The 15291-nt window shown below is 36.4% G+C and overlaps 1 protein-coding gene across 4 annotated transcripts in view; it reads right to left on the bottom strand.

The window, feature by feature from the left end:
* WWOX (WW domain containing oxidoreductase) overlaps window positions 1-15291 on the bottom strand; it is a 498626-nt gene that overhangs the window by 428799 nt on the left and 54536 nt on the right. The gene's annotated exons all lie outside the window — the stretch shown is intronic.

Raw genomic sequence — 15291 nt, 5'->3', positions numbered from 1 at the left:
TGGGGCTGTAATATTTGCTGAAAAAAACCTACTTCAAAACATTAATCAAATTTTTCGCCTACTGGGCAGCCATATGGTAAAGCAGCATGTGAATCTCACAAACTTGCTGATCTTCTGTAACTGGGTGCTATTAATTACGCTTGCTGCATCCATCTCTTAGATTTTCGCTTTGTGAAAAAAGTATTTATTGCAACAGCTTTTACAAAACAAGGGAATGAAAATCACAATTGATTAATGAGCTGAATGGAAATATTTCCGTTAGCAGGTTTTTAAAATGAGTAAGGATTAATACCATGGGTGGAAATGAACCCTACTTGTGTGTGCCCCCCACCATTTTTTGTTTGGCAGGGGGAGGGGGCTGCATGAGCAGGCCGAGGGTCTAATGTGCATTATTCACTGCATTGGCTTTGGGTGATAATAGGCTTTAAATTAAATAGTTCAATGCTATCCAGGCTGAGGACTTCATGTGTTTTCGTGCTAAATTCCTTACTATGAAATTGAATTGTTACACAGCTGCAAATCGTATTTGGTTTGGATTTAGGGTTTGTTTTTGTTTTTCAAATATAACGAAGAGTTTTCCTAAAATCCTGAGAAACAAACAATTCAGAATGATAGTCTCCATTTTGGCTTTAATTCCTCTGGCCACAGTACTGAAGCTGTTTTGGGATCTCAGCCATAAATCTAGTTAATCATAAATTATAGCTAGAATATAATCCTTGACTCTACAGCCTCATGTGCCAGGGAAACGGACTCTCAGGAATTACTGAAAGAAGATTGTAGGGGTTGGCTGGAAAAGCTAGCAAATAAGTTAGAATTGTGTTAGTTGCCATACAAAAATCCCAGCCTGGGGAAAGGTGATGTGATACAATTAGCCACTGCACACGTCCAGAGCAGCAGAAGTCATGGCACACCTGTGAAGATTTGCCACATCACATCTTCAAGTTAGAAAGGATGATTTTTCTTGCTCTAATCTTCACATTAGTCTCCTCAACAAAACTAGCTTATTTCAACATTTGGCAGAGTGTGTGAACTTCATCCTAGGTACCAAGGGCAATAGTTAGAAGAAAAAGGTGAGGATTAGTTTTTGAGAGAGACCAACAATGTTATCAAAAGCAAAAAAACAGACTCACTCCTTGTTTTGGCCCATGTAAAAGAATGAAAGACACTGAAAATACAAAACAGCTCTAACCCCAAATATTTTGCATATGTGAGTTATCTCCTCAAACTCAGAGAAAAATTGGGAAGTGAAATGTCAAGAATATTCAAAAAAATTAAGAAAATATTGTTACGATGATGAGTAGTATTCCCTCAAATAACTATACTGTCAGGTAGAAGAAAGTGAAAACAGTCTTTTGTATATAGAACTAGGACCCACTAGAGTTATGATTTATTTAAAATGACCAACTCAATACAGCAACAACGTGGAGGGAGACAAAAAAACCTTTGCAATAAGACAGACTGCTGAATGATTTAAAACATTATATATTTCACAGACTTGCAAAACACAACACTCAGATATGCAAAGGAGTCACTTCTATCCTGCTAAGTCACCTCCTTGAATCATGCTGTAAATTTCCTTGCCTCCCTAAAGTCTTTATACTTCTTAGCTTACAGAAATTTAAGCAGGTAATTATTAAAATGGCAAAATAGTTCATTATCAACTACTTCAAAGTACATGGCCACTCGCTAGATGAGATTTCATTCAGCCTAATGTATATATTTGTATGCATAAAGAAAGAAGGGGAAAAAAACACGTAACTTCAAGTGCTAAACCAGCTAGAGAACTTTTGCATTAACGAGAAAATTTAAATAGAAGGAAACTATGTTTTTTAACAAACAAACATATGCTCCTCTGACATGATTCTTGTTGCAGAATAGAAACTACAGAAATAATGGCAGTTTCTAAACCTGATCATTCCTTTTTTTTTCTTGTGTCATCCCAATTTAATAAAAATTATTAGCTTTATAAGCAATGAATAATAATAAGACAATTCTTGTTATTAAAAAGCTTGCAAGACCTACACCTGTAGAAGGAAAAGCATTTTTAAAACGAGTGTGAAATCTTTTAAACAATTTTTAATTAGTGACCCAAAATGTATGCCATAACTTTTCATCACCCCGTGGGTGATCTCTAAACCTCTCCCACATACATTGACTGTCTGCTTAAAAGTTTAAAGAGCTAACAAAATGTTTTAACGAGATACAAATCTCAGAGATCATTAATCAATATGTTCAATGTTATTTGTGATAATTCATCATGACATGATATTAATGGGTTACTGTACCCTTCAGAGGTGAGATTAATGCAAATGAGCAGCCACAATTAACTTTACTGCTCCCAACTCACAGGAATGGACAGATGATTATAAATGACAACTATATGTCAATTACAATATCCAATAAAGTGAAGCTTAGAGGGCAATCTATCTACTTTTATAGTTCTTGCTTGACATAGCTGAATTTAGCTCAACCCACTGTTGTCACAGTGTAACCACTGCTTTGAAGGAGGGGTCAAATTTTTAATTTTCTATTTCTTCGGAAGGAATTAAATTGTGCATCTAAATGCCTTTTCTGGAGGAAAGCTGCAGGAAACCAAGAACAGATGTTGATATCCTCATCAGCAAAAAGGAAATCGTATCTGTTTTCAAATTGCAACAGCAAGGCCACAAAGAAAATAATCTGCCCCGCTGAGTAATATATTTATTCAATTAAAAAAAGACCCAACATATTAATGCAGCTATTGGAAGGAATTTACATTTGGTAAATTGCTTTGTCACACATAGGATACTAAGACCCCTCAGGTTAAAGATGCTGAGTGAGGTGTCAACTGGTATGTGCAGCTTTATATACATACAGATACTGTATGATCACCTCTTGAGCACCAATGCTTCTGCACTGAAGAGATAAGACTTCACAGGAAAACAGCAAAATTTCAAGTGGCAACAAAAGAACTAGAAACAAAGACTTCAGATGTTCCTAAACCAAACAGCTGGCTAGATTGAGGAAATTCTGAAATCATAACAGATACAAAATCTTATGATACCTCAGTAAATGATATATTTACAAAAAGTGGGGACATCAGCTCTGATAACACGCTCAGATTCTTGGCCTGCTGCCCTCCACCAGAAAAAAAAAATCTTTCAATGATGGTAAGAAAAGAAACACTGGTCAAAACATTGTAGGAAGCCTTAGAGAAAAACACCATAAACCAGGTATTTCCTGTAATTTCACAAATTTTTCTTTGTAGAATCTTTCCTATGTCTTATGGCCAATCAGCCATCACAATGCACTGGGCCAACTCCTCTGCACAGGGTCAGAGATGTGCCCTGTGGTTAAGGATGGGCCCCAGTGCAACAACAAATATTACTGCTACATTTTATATTTACTCATTAAGGTTACACAATATGCCAGCAGAAACTATGACTTGATCTCTCCAACGCATCCATATTCTTCAGCCCACAGTCAGGCTCTATAAATCAGATACACAGGATTTCCAACATAAGTTACACCTGCAGGGTGTTTGGGGATAAATTCGAGTGCTTGAGATAAGTGGAACAACTAATGTCAGTTATACAAGGTGCCCACTGAGCATCCAATTTTCTTTGAGAAAAACAACTTACAGGAAGCTTCTGGCTTTTGATTTCATTTCCTCAACACAAAGCATTTGAAATTTATTTTAGCTATAGTTATAAGAAAAATATTGAAAAGTGGGGTTTTATTTATTTTCTTTAATTATCTTCTCTTTCCTTATATACCCATCTGAAAATCAGCCTCAGCTTTTGAGGCTTCTGCTTTGCTGTAAGTAGAACCCAATTCTACAACACAAGTCTCGCAGAAGCATTGCAGCCTATGGAGACCTACAGAAATCAGGGCAGAAGAACGTGGAGGGCAGAATATGGAAGTACCTCACCAGGACTATCAGTACCTTTCCACTTGAAAAATATTCAATAAAAGTCGATGGGGGGGTTGGCTAAGCAATATTTTAGGCACTATTTAGCCACTTATATTAGCATAACACTTAATTTTCATCATGCAAGTCATAAGATCATGTAAGTATGTTTATATCTTAGCATTTTGCTGAGGGACAGCAGGAGAGTTCCTGATTTTCTTTAAAGTAATGTTTTCCAAAGGAACTGTCTCCCCCACCTCATTTTCTTTAATCTAATCAACAAGAAAAATGGTTTTCAATGAATAAAACTGCTGACACCATTATCATCATTTTCAACGTGGGGAAATAGGAGAAATTCTTTACTGCTTCCAATACGGATGATAATACACATTTTTGTGACAACATTTTGTCGATGTCCTGATACAAAAGCACATCCTGAAAAAAACATGTTTTTGAGAAGAAACAGTTTCTGTGCCGACCTCTAAAAAGCCTGAAGTTTATAACAACCCCTGAAAATAATTTTATGATACTAATTATCTTCAGAGATAATATTTTAAGTAATAGCAGTATAGGGCAATCCCAGATTCACCAGCAGAAATAAGGTTTATTCCATTAAAAAAACGCAATACTTTGAACACAGACAAATACCAGCTAAATTCATAATTTAACTATGTTTGTGTAAGAGGAAAATTTCCTTTTGGATTTTTTTTTAACTAATTAATCAACAAATTTGAGTTGGCTAAATAAAACCTCTTCCAACGCCTCCTATTTAATTGCAGTTTGGCACCAACAAATATATATCAAAATTATAGTATCTCCCTTGACAGGAAGCTCCTTGCTTCCACACACAGTTATGGCTCTCTGCAGAGTAACCAAGAACTGCTGACAACCTTGAACACTGCTACAACAATATTACTATACTTGGCAGAGAAGTACCCTTGCGGCAAGAGAAAAGCTGTAATTTTGACTGTCACTTCACATTACACTAGATATTATTTCACTGTATACACATACACACTTACAAAACTCTTAATAGACTACAGTTTTCTCACTGCCCAGCTCCTCTATTATAAATGACAATATAATACTGTTGACCTATTGGTAGGATTGCTAATAAAGGTAACATTTAACATCGCTGAGAATTTTCTTTTAAACTATAGTCATCATAAATTGCCTTGTCCTAGTCATCTCAAAGCTTGAAGCTTTCATCTATTTTATTATTAATTTCAAAGGAAACAAAATATTTGAAAACAAAGAGGAATTATAATTCAGTTGGATCTTGACAATATGTTCTTAAATATTCAAATAATTGCTGCTATTGTAAACATTAATACCTTCATCTACCAGCTACTTTGGTAAGAAAGTGATCAGCACACTCAAAAAATCCCCAATCAAATCATCTTTCTAGATTTTCAACAATAACATAAGTAAAAAGGTAACAATAGGTAATAAATAACACGGAGTGAGAAGTGGAGCTAAATTACAGACTTCCTCTCTGGGCCCATTTCTGTAACTACAAAAATGAGTATTGGAAGCATTTAATTGAAAAATAAATTCTGAGCATATAAGTAGAGAACAAAGACTCTACTTTAAAATGTTCAGTGGTACAAAATGGTCTGCTTTGAAAATGCATATATTTGTGACCCAATGAAAAGGATATTTGGTTCTTTTAACTCAGATCCAATTCTAGGACTCTAAAATAGTTTACAACCCAGTTTACCTCCTTACTTTTTATTTTGTATACTGCATATGTTCAACACATAGGCTGCTTACTGACTTCCAAAAACTTTAGCACATGTACATTCAGAATTTGCACAGTCTCACTGAGCTTTAACAAAAGATTATCAGAGAAATATGACCACAATCAGGTACTACAGGTAAATCTAACTGCTAGAAAACAAGTTTTGGAATACTCTGATGTCAATTTATTATACTGCAAAAAACTCCAGTGTTTTTTCTAAAAGTTATACAAGATTTAATTAAGCAAACTGGAATTAAATAGACCCAAACAGCACCTGGAAACAGTCATTACTAAAAAGCATCATTCTGATTTTACCATAGTTCAGGCATATTTTACTTCTACCCTTGTGTTATTGACATAGTGTTTCAAATGCATTTAGAAAGACACCATCTTTCTCTTGTGCTGTTTAGATAAGGAAGCAGCACTGAACCTCTTTGCCCTTCTCCAATAAAATGTATCAAAAATTTCAGCACTGTCTGCTGACCACACCACATTTAACAAGATTCACAAATGAACCCAGAGTAAGTTTCCCACTGTGACACATTAATAATAAGTTCCTTATCCCATCTATCCCAAGCCATGAATATGTAATGTTATAAAATGAGTCCTTTTCACACAACAGAACCTCAGACGTGAATAAATAAAAACTATCCATCACAAGCCTGTGAAAAATTAATGAGAGTTCTGAGACATAAGGAAAAATTGGTTACTGAGATGATAAGGTCCAGTATGTAAAAACCATGTTCCTCACCAGCTGTAAATTTTATTTTAAAACTTTGCAAAAAGAGTTTAAAAAAAATCTTCCTATAGCACATTTACCATAAGAAACATAAGAAAAGGGGAAAATGCTTTAATAGCAAGACATATATCTAAGTAGCCCAGACAGCCTTTAGAACTGGGAAGCAGATCAAACACCACCTAACAGGGAGTTACAGCTCCAGTTACAGCACAGTTGTAACCTTAGATATTTAGAACCACAGTTCCTATTCCATTTCTTTTCCCTTCGGAATGGAAATTCCTGATGAAATAAGGCACTATATCTTGCTAAACTTCATTTACTCAGATAAAAGAAGAACACATGGAAATGTGAGTGTCTCTTTACTGTTCCAGTGGAGGCTTTAATCTCTTGATATGCAGTAATCTAGTTTTCAATACGAAAAGAAATAAGAAAAAAAACCATTTTTCAAAAAAGTTGAGCCACCATTACGTATATTAATAGATTTTCCTAACCTTGCCCCAAAGACCATGTTGATGTCTGAGGAGCACAAGTGCTGTGCAGGTCTACTCAAACCCAACACCAAGAAATGCTGGAGCTTTGTCTTCAGGCAGGGAAACAAGTAGAGAGAGAACAACAGGTACTGCCCAAGTCCTTGAAAGAGTTCCCTCAACAGCACTTAAACTTTTCTACCAACAGACTTCAGAAAAGATTGCATGATCTACAGCCCATTTTGTGAAATGTGAGCCATTGTAATGCTTTACAGCTAAAATGAAAACTATGCCTTGTGATACCAAACTAGGTCACCTATTTTTCTCCAAAATCTGTCTCTGCTCACTCAGCTCTCTTGCATTAACTAAGTTTTTCTCTTTTCTATTCCACCGTTATCCCCACACCAAGAATCTATGGGTTCCTCCAGGCTTGGTGTCCCAAACTATTTGTCATTTCTGCTCTGTTTCTTAATTCTGATAAAAAAGCATTGAACTCCTCTTTGCTTACCTCAGTGATCACTTTCTGTTAACATATCCCAGGGTACACTGAACGCCTGTGGACAAACACAGGGTTTCTCCTTTCCCAGGTGGTGAATGAAGTGATGAGCTCTGCAAGTGCAATATTGGCCCTTTCCTTAGTTAACAGGACAGGAAACCATAATGAAAAAAGACAGTGGCAGAGCTTCCCTCCCCAGTGTACTGAGCAGATTTCTCTCTCAAGGTATGGCTTCACCACATCAAAACCTGATCAAGCAGGATGTTTTTACTCCTGGTTTCTTGAAAGTGGTTATGTCTGAAAGGATGGCCTCCAGAGTGCTGTCAGGGGTGTCTATCTGCAAAATAAATTACCTTTTCAAGTCTGCACTGGCAGTGATTGAGTGACTACAAAGAATTATTTATTAGTCTTAAAATGCTGCTGGATACAGTTAAGGAACTATTTTTTCTACAAAACTGTGATAGTCTCAAAGAAGAAAGGGAAATATGGTACAATCCCCTTAGATTGTCAGTTTTGTTTGAGGGAGGAGGAGGTCCTCTCTACAAGAGCTCAATCCCTGATCAAAATTCCTATCTTCCAGATAAATGGCCTGGAATTTCTTTTGGTGCCTCATGGCCACCTTTGTCAAGTCATAACTCTTGGGGAGGGGAACAAGCAGAAATGGGGGCAGAAATCATTAAAAAAAACTTGCAGCCAAATCATTTCACATTATTAGCTAACTCCTCTATTTTAGAATATCTGACATTTAAGTCCCTTGGTTTGCATTCTGAACTAAGAATTCTCTCATATTTTCAATAAACTTTCTTATTAAAATTTTTCTCTCCGCTTCTTACTTATGAAATTTCAGTCATCAGACTACTTATAAGACCTTGCTGCTTAAACAGGTATTGGATTTTCAACTGGGCCAATGCAGCTGAAGGTTTCTTTCTCAAGTACCCTTATTGCAGGTTGACCTTTCTTGACTTGATACACATATTTTGCAGGGGAAGAGCCTTCAGGTTTGTAATCAGCCCGGTCATATGCCCACCATACCTATATAAGCATGCATGGAGAAGGCCTGCTAAATATCTTTGGCATATATTATTAGTATACTTTGTGATCAACTTACATATCAATTCCAATGAAGAAAGGCCAACTGAAGGTTGATTAATATTCAGACATATTTTAACCCTTACAATATCCATCACCATATGTGAGCAAAAGACATTGAAATATGCTTTTATACTGAGGGGAGTTGCAGGGGGAAAGCCAAGAGACACCACTGGTTATTCTTGGGCTCTCTAAGTCACGAGGGACAGCAGTGAAGGACAACCAGAAAGGATTTCAACGTGCTATTTCCGTCTGAAGAGCAGCAGCCCCTGTAATGCACTTCCTCTGCTGCTGCACCATCAACATTGCTCTATATTTATATGCAATCTATATTTGCACTTGTTTGGCACTGCAGTGGTTGCAATTGGCAGTGCAATAGATGAGTGGGCAAAGCACAAAATTAAAAGATATTCTTCCTGCATCGTGCTGACCATGCAGAATCTCAGCCAACAGCAGCCAAACCCCAGAATGTTTATTTTTAAACTAGAGCAATATACCATTAGTTCTCAAGTTTAATTCAATTGATTTTCAAGCAAATAACAATAACATTAACCCATAGATAGGACAATCTTTCGGTGATGGATGAGAGTATACAGCAAACACCAAAGCTCACACAATGAATTCCCCACTGCCAGACGACTCCCCCGTGGGACACCCAGGCAGGTCTGAACAGAAATGATTCTGGGGCCAAAAGGAGTTCCCCATTTCATCACCTCAGCAAAGATGGATTCCACGACCTTCTGAGAAAAGCCTATATATAATTTTTGCTGAATAGGCCCCTCAGTTAACAGCAGAATCCAATTTGTAATTTAGCCTTAAATGCACACTCCGCAAAAAGCTATCAGGTAAGAAAAACACCTGACATGTAGATAAAAATGCTTCTTGACATACATAAGTAAAAATAATACTACGGCATTTCTCAAATTAGCCATTTGAAGTATGCACACCTTGAAAAAGTTTCAGTGTATAAGAATGTATTTTGGTTTTCCTCTTTTTTTTTTTTGGACCAAGAAAATATTTATGAAAAGAATAATAAATAATTAATTTTACTGGCTGCAAGCTGGGATTCTTTCCTGGTTAAACTATATGCAGTGAAATGGCATTTAAATTATATGAGAGAATTGATTCAAATGGCTTCCATTAGCAATTTGGCAGGCTGCTGTGAATTGCTCCTAATCAATTTTAAATAAAGCTATTCTATCTGCGAATGGAGCATCTTCCTTCATGTTAAACATCTCCACGTTGCACAACTGTACAGCAGTGGCTAAAATACAAATTTCTTCATAATTTCTTATAACTCATTGCATTTAACAATGTGCCATCAGTGAAAATAATGCAGAATAAAGATATGCCTGTATCCTCAGAGAAGTGTTCTGGGCTCTAAAGGTTTTCTCTTTTATCTTACATTAATGAATATTTCAAACTAATGCTATTCTAGGCCATTTTACACTACAATCGTATCTTAATTTTGCTTGAGATTTGATCACAAGTAATTAGATCCATTTGAGTTGTAGATATACAACATACATGTATCATAACTATTTGAAGCACATGTGTTTGCATTATGAGAACTTATATTAACAAAAATGAAAACTGCAAAAATGTCAGCAGACATTCAGGATTTTCTTTTAGTTGTCTCTGGTTGTTGTTTAGAGGAGACATCTTCATTTTCAGACCAAGTTTTTTGCCTGCAAAATCTTGGCAGAGTACAAGAGAACAAATTCTAGTTGTGACAATCTACCACCTCCTTAAAGTAGCTCAAAGGACACACTTTTATAGTGGGCATAAGAAGACAGATTGAGAAGTTAAACCATGGCAGTTTCCATTACACATTTAAAATAAAATCATAAATAGATTTATAAAAACATTAAGTATTCAATATCTTAACTTGGCAACAAAATCTAACATTATTTCAATATAATTCTTCAGTTTGACTTCATGTGCCATGCAAAGACACAGGGCTGGTTTAGATGCTGCAAAGTTATGAGATGTGAACTCAATAACAGATGGTCACAGTCTTCATTGGTTTGGCATGTCTGGCAAAGCAGGTACTGACATGAGAGTCAGTAAAGGTGTATATCTGTCTGTCTTGGGGCAGAATCTCAAAAATGCTTGTCCTGGTGCTTTCAGTGATTTTGGACTCAGAAAATCTCTTTCCTTAGTCTGATGTTTTATAATGTCCAACTCTTAATAGATTATATTTGGTATTGAGTCTTTTAAAGACAAAAGAAATAACTTTGACCTTATTCAGAGATAATTGAGCCTCAGTTCAGAAGGCTTTTTAAAATAAAAGACAAAATTAACATAGTAATGGTAGCAAGAACATTATCATGAGACAAAACAAAGGAAGCAAAATATTATCAGTTTAGAAAGCACTGTTTAAATGTGATGTTTGTAATTTAAAGCATCTTCCTAATAATGGAAAAGTATATAAAAACTGTCAGTAACACATGAAAAATCAGATTCAAATACAGAAAAGAAATTCACATTTTCTGAGCTGGGGAGACCTGAGAGAGAAAACATGAAGTGCTTTTCCAACATGAAGAAAACAGTTATTTAACAGACTGTGACTGCTACGATAAATCAAAGATTTACTTTACAAAGCAGTAAACATGGTGAGGAGGAACCTCTTCCAAAAGACCATAAAAAAGCAAAGTGGTGGAAGTAAATAAAGCTGTCCCACACACTTCCACTGTTCAGTTCATGAAAACATGGCTTTCAGGAATCAGAAAAGTTAGCAGCAGGTATTGCACAGGATGTCTTTGCTTATTTATCCTTTGCCTCCCCTTCTCTGATTCATCCAAAAAAAACTGTGGAAAAAGAGAGCATGAACACACAGATGGAGCTACACAAGCCAACAGCTGATATCAAATAACACTTAATTGTGTTATGTTCCACTTTTAATTGAAAACACAATGTGGTCAGTGCAGAGATGCCATTGTGTACTGAGGTTTAGGAATGCACATTATATGCCTATTATGCTCAAAATCTACAGCACCTACACGAGAGAACTTGATGCCTTCCCAGATAACTGCAACCATGAATGCCCTGGAAGGAAAGAGGAACCCTTCTAAACCCACACCTGAAGAGACAGCTGTTATCCAGGCCACAGGTCTGGAGATGAAAGGGTTTATAAGTAGATAGGGCTGTCTCCTCTGAGGACTAAACAATGCCACGATGATGTACGGCTAAGCCTGACTTAAAATCAGAAGCTGGGTATTACTGTACTGTAACATTTTCATGAGCTAATCTCATCCCTAAATCATGCTTAAAATACTCAGGAAATAAGGGATCTGTGCTCATTTCTCTCCTCTACCCGAGGGGGCTATTATAACCTGAACAAATCACAGGAATCCATCCTGACCACTCAGCTGTTGGTCATTCCACATGAGGTAATACCTCTACTCTCCTGCTGAAGTGTAGCTAATGTAGGAGGGGGGAAAGTACAGCTACAAGACAGTACACACAAACCATCTTATTTCCAAGCTACTTTACTGTGGCCCCACAATGGGCAGCAACACCAGCTCTTGGCTTTCTGGTTAGGGCTGGAGATGTACAGGGCACAGAATCCACCTCTGCTGGCAGAGTTCACTCAGCACTTTTAAGTGGATGTGGACAATAAAAAGTGATACCACATATGTCACTGTTGGTGCCTGTGGCTTTCAGCTCAAGAGCCCTGAAAAATTCCTCCTTGGCATCTCAAGCATTTCTAGACTTCAGAAAGCAGATTAAACAGCCTGATAAGGAGATGACCCTCACTGCTTGCTCTGGATTCAGAATAAAAAAAAAAAAAAAGAAAACGTCCTCCTTGTTCTTTCAGTTTGTACAGCCACATCCCTAAGTCAGTTTTAACCCACTTTTTAAATCAGTAACTGCAGAGTCTCAGCACATCAATACAAGCCAGCTGCCCAAAATTCCAGGGTCCCATGAAGTTCTACGGTCTTCACTGGACCCCACACTTCTCTGCATATGTGACATAAGCCCCTCTTCAACTCATTTTAAAATTAATTGAAGTTTGTCCCCACTGCACCCACTTACTGTATGTACCATGAACAGAGCTTAAGAGAAGCTCAGAAATTAAATCTGTGGAGCCACAACAGCCACCATGTGCTGCTATGCTGGAGCCACACACAGATTGTTTATCTTTTAAAATATACCACTACTGGAATACTTTGTCCTCTCATTCTTTTCACAATTTAAACACTAATTCTACTAGACATATATTAATTGTACCAACTGTTATATGAATTCATAGCTATCACCTACTCTCAAAAATCTCTTTATTTGACAGTAGGGATGATACTGTATCATCTTAGTGTAAATTAAGATGACAGTTTCTTCATTAGCATAGTATGAATATACAGGATGATAGTACATATTATAATAAGAAAAGCAAATTTAATCCAGTTTCAATTACATTGAACAGAGTATTTACAGCAGTCCAGTTTCAAAAGCATTCATATTCTTGATACAGTGAAATAATTGTATTACCAAGAACATCTAGATCATATCAGCAGGTGCCAACTTTAAAATATAGATCTCTATTTCCATGATGAAAGTAAAGATACTAAAAAAAGAGTGCATCTCTCTTGCTTTCCTTGTGGAATCTACTGAAATCATTAACATACCCAAATAGAAGTGAAAATGCATTCTGATGTGAGCAACTCAATATCAAATTTTGTCTTGCAAAAGATTTTTGTGTTATGTTAACTACATCAAAATAGAGGTCTATTAATATCTCTATTATTAATACAACCTACAGAGGAAGCAATTAACAAAATCTTAATGCTAAACAATTTTTGAACTCAGCACATTTAGACAAGACTACTTATCACAAAATTACTGTTCTTATTTCTATTGGTTGCTAAACAAGGTAATACAGCAATACTTACCACAACAGTATTATGCAATGATCCAGTTTTAATGCACACCAGCATTCAAGAAATTAGATATAGCGAAAATCTCTCATGACTACTTAAATTTTAATCACTTTTTTATTGTTATATTGCAGGAGTTAAGAGTAGAGTAAACAACGTTCTTAACCCCATTGGGCCTTAAGCAGGTTCTCCTCACAGAAATGAGAAGATGTTGGCAATTTGTACCGTTCAGAAATGCTAAAAAATTCTGCCATCATTCAATACCCTCTTGTATCATGAAAAGATTCTTATGCAGCTTGTTCACTGATAGCTCAGATACCTTAATTCCATTTATAGTATTAGAAAAAAATAAATAGATAACCAAAACAACATTTCAACAAATCTTTAAATTAACTTCTTGGTAAAAGGTGTTTGAAGATTTTTCCCAAACTCCTACAAGACAAAACAAAAAGTATACAAAATCCCATTGCCTGAGCTTGCTGAAGTAGTCTGGAGTTTCTATTGAGAAGGACTAGTATTGAAATAAACACTATTATTTGGCTGGCTGGCTAAGACAGTGAATTAAATCTTCCATGTCTTCCTCAAGTATTTTTTAAAAACAGGTTTGTATCTTCCCCAGAAATTAAATCTTGGGGGTTCAGAATCAGTTTTCTATACAAGTTATGGTCCTGTGTTTGACCAGTTTCCTCCTCAAACACAAGACATACACATGTAAATTGAACCTATTAATGTTTCACAAACTGTAGCTGTAACCCACGGATACATCTGCTCTTCAACACAATTTCACAGTGTCGAGGTCACTCGGATGTAACTCAGATCCAGTGCTGGGCCCGCTATTGCTTCTAATGGACAGGAGTTTTCTCACCATTGTCACACAACAGATTGGGAAAAATATCCTAGGATATGTCAATACAAAGAGAACCTCAGATCAGGCAGGAGTGGGTGTCATGAAGACAGAGGACATGAATCCAAAGGAAACTGACACAGCCCCCACTGAGCTCGAGACCAGCAGGCAGGCCAGGGAAGGGCTCTCTGGGACAAACTACTGAAGTACATAGAGCTAGAACATTTCTAAAAGTCTTGGAATATATTTAATACTTTATTTATAAGTGAAAAAAGAAGCTATATAAACTTCTTCCATACTGTCTCTTTACATTGTCTCCTTTTAGCAGGTTCCAGACAACTCCCCTCAGCACCTAATTTAGGTATTGTATACCCCCTTAATTTAGAACATTTTCCCATCACCAAGCTGTATCACCCATCAGCCATCCTTATGGCACTTCGAATAAAACACCATGAAAAATTCTGGACCCTCATTATGTGTATTTTTCTACCTTGACCTCTTCTATCACTGGTAATATATTCGTCAGTTTAAAACACAAAAAACAGGTAAAAAGGCAAGATCTATTCTGTTACCAAAGTGTCTGATAAATATAAATATCAGCTTTCCATACACGACTCATGACATCTTATGACATTTTAAAGTATATTTAATAGCTTTAAAAAAACCCTTTAAATGGCTCTAGTCATTTACTGTAAATGTGCACTGTAGGTCACATGCTCATCAGAGGGAGTACCTTTAGCATGCATTTATGGGCTTGCTGTTGCTTTTCAAAACAAAAAGATATAAATCTTAATACTCTCAGTTCTAATGTATGGATACAAGCCATTAATCACTCTGACAAACATATGTAGGCTGCAACCCTGTATATGCTTTAAGAATAGAAAGCAGATGAAAACAGCTTACACCTTCAGGTACATCTGTACTCTCCCCAACACTCATCATTTGAAATTTGGTCAAGAAGTTATGAGATGTGCTCTTATTTCTGTAAATATCATAGATCAAATTAGATATCACCTGCAGGACAAGCTCTTTAAGGGATTTTTGGTGTGCTGTGATTTTTGAATGAGCCAAAGCAGGCAGTGAACATTCCACCATGAACTGCCAAATTCTTCACATGAATTCAAGGAATCTTCATTTCCCTATTTTATT

Source organism: Pithys albifrons, chromosome 12 (genome assembly GCF_047495875.1).
Source record: "Pithys albifrons albifrons isolate INPA30051 chromosome 12, PitAlb_v1, whole genome shotgun sequence".
Classification (NCBI taxonomy): Eukaryota; Metazoa; Chordata; class Aves; order Passeriformes; family Thamnophilidae; genus Pithys; species Pithys albifrons.
This window is presented reverse-complemented; position numbering and strand designations above follow the sequence as displayed.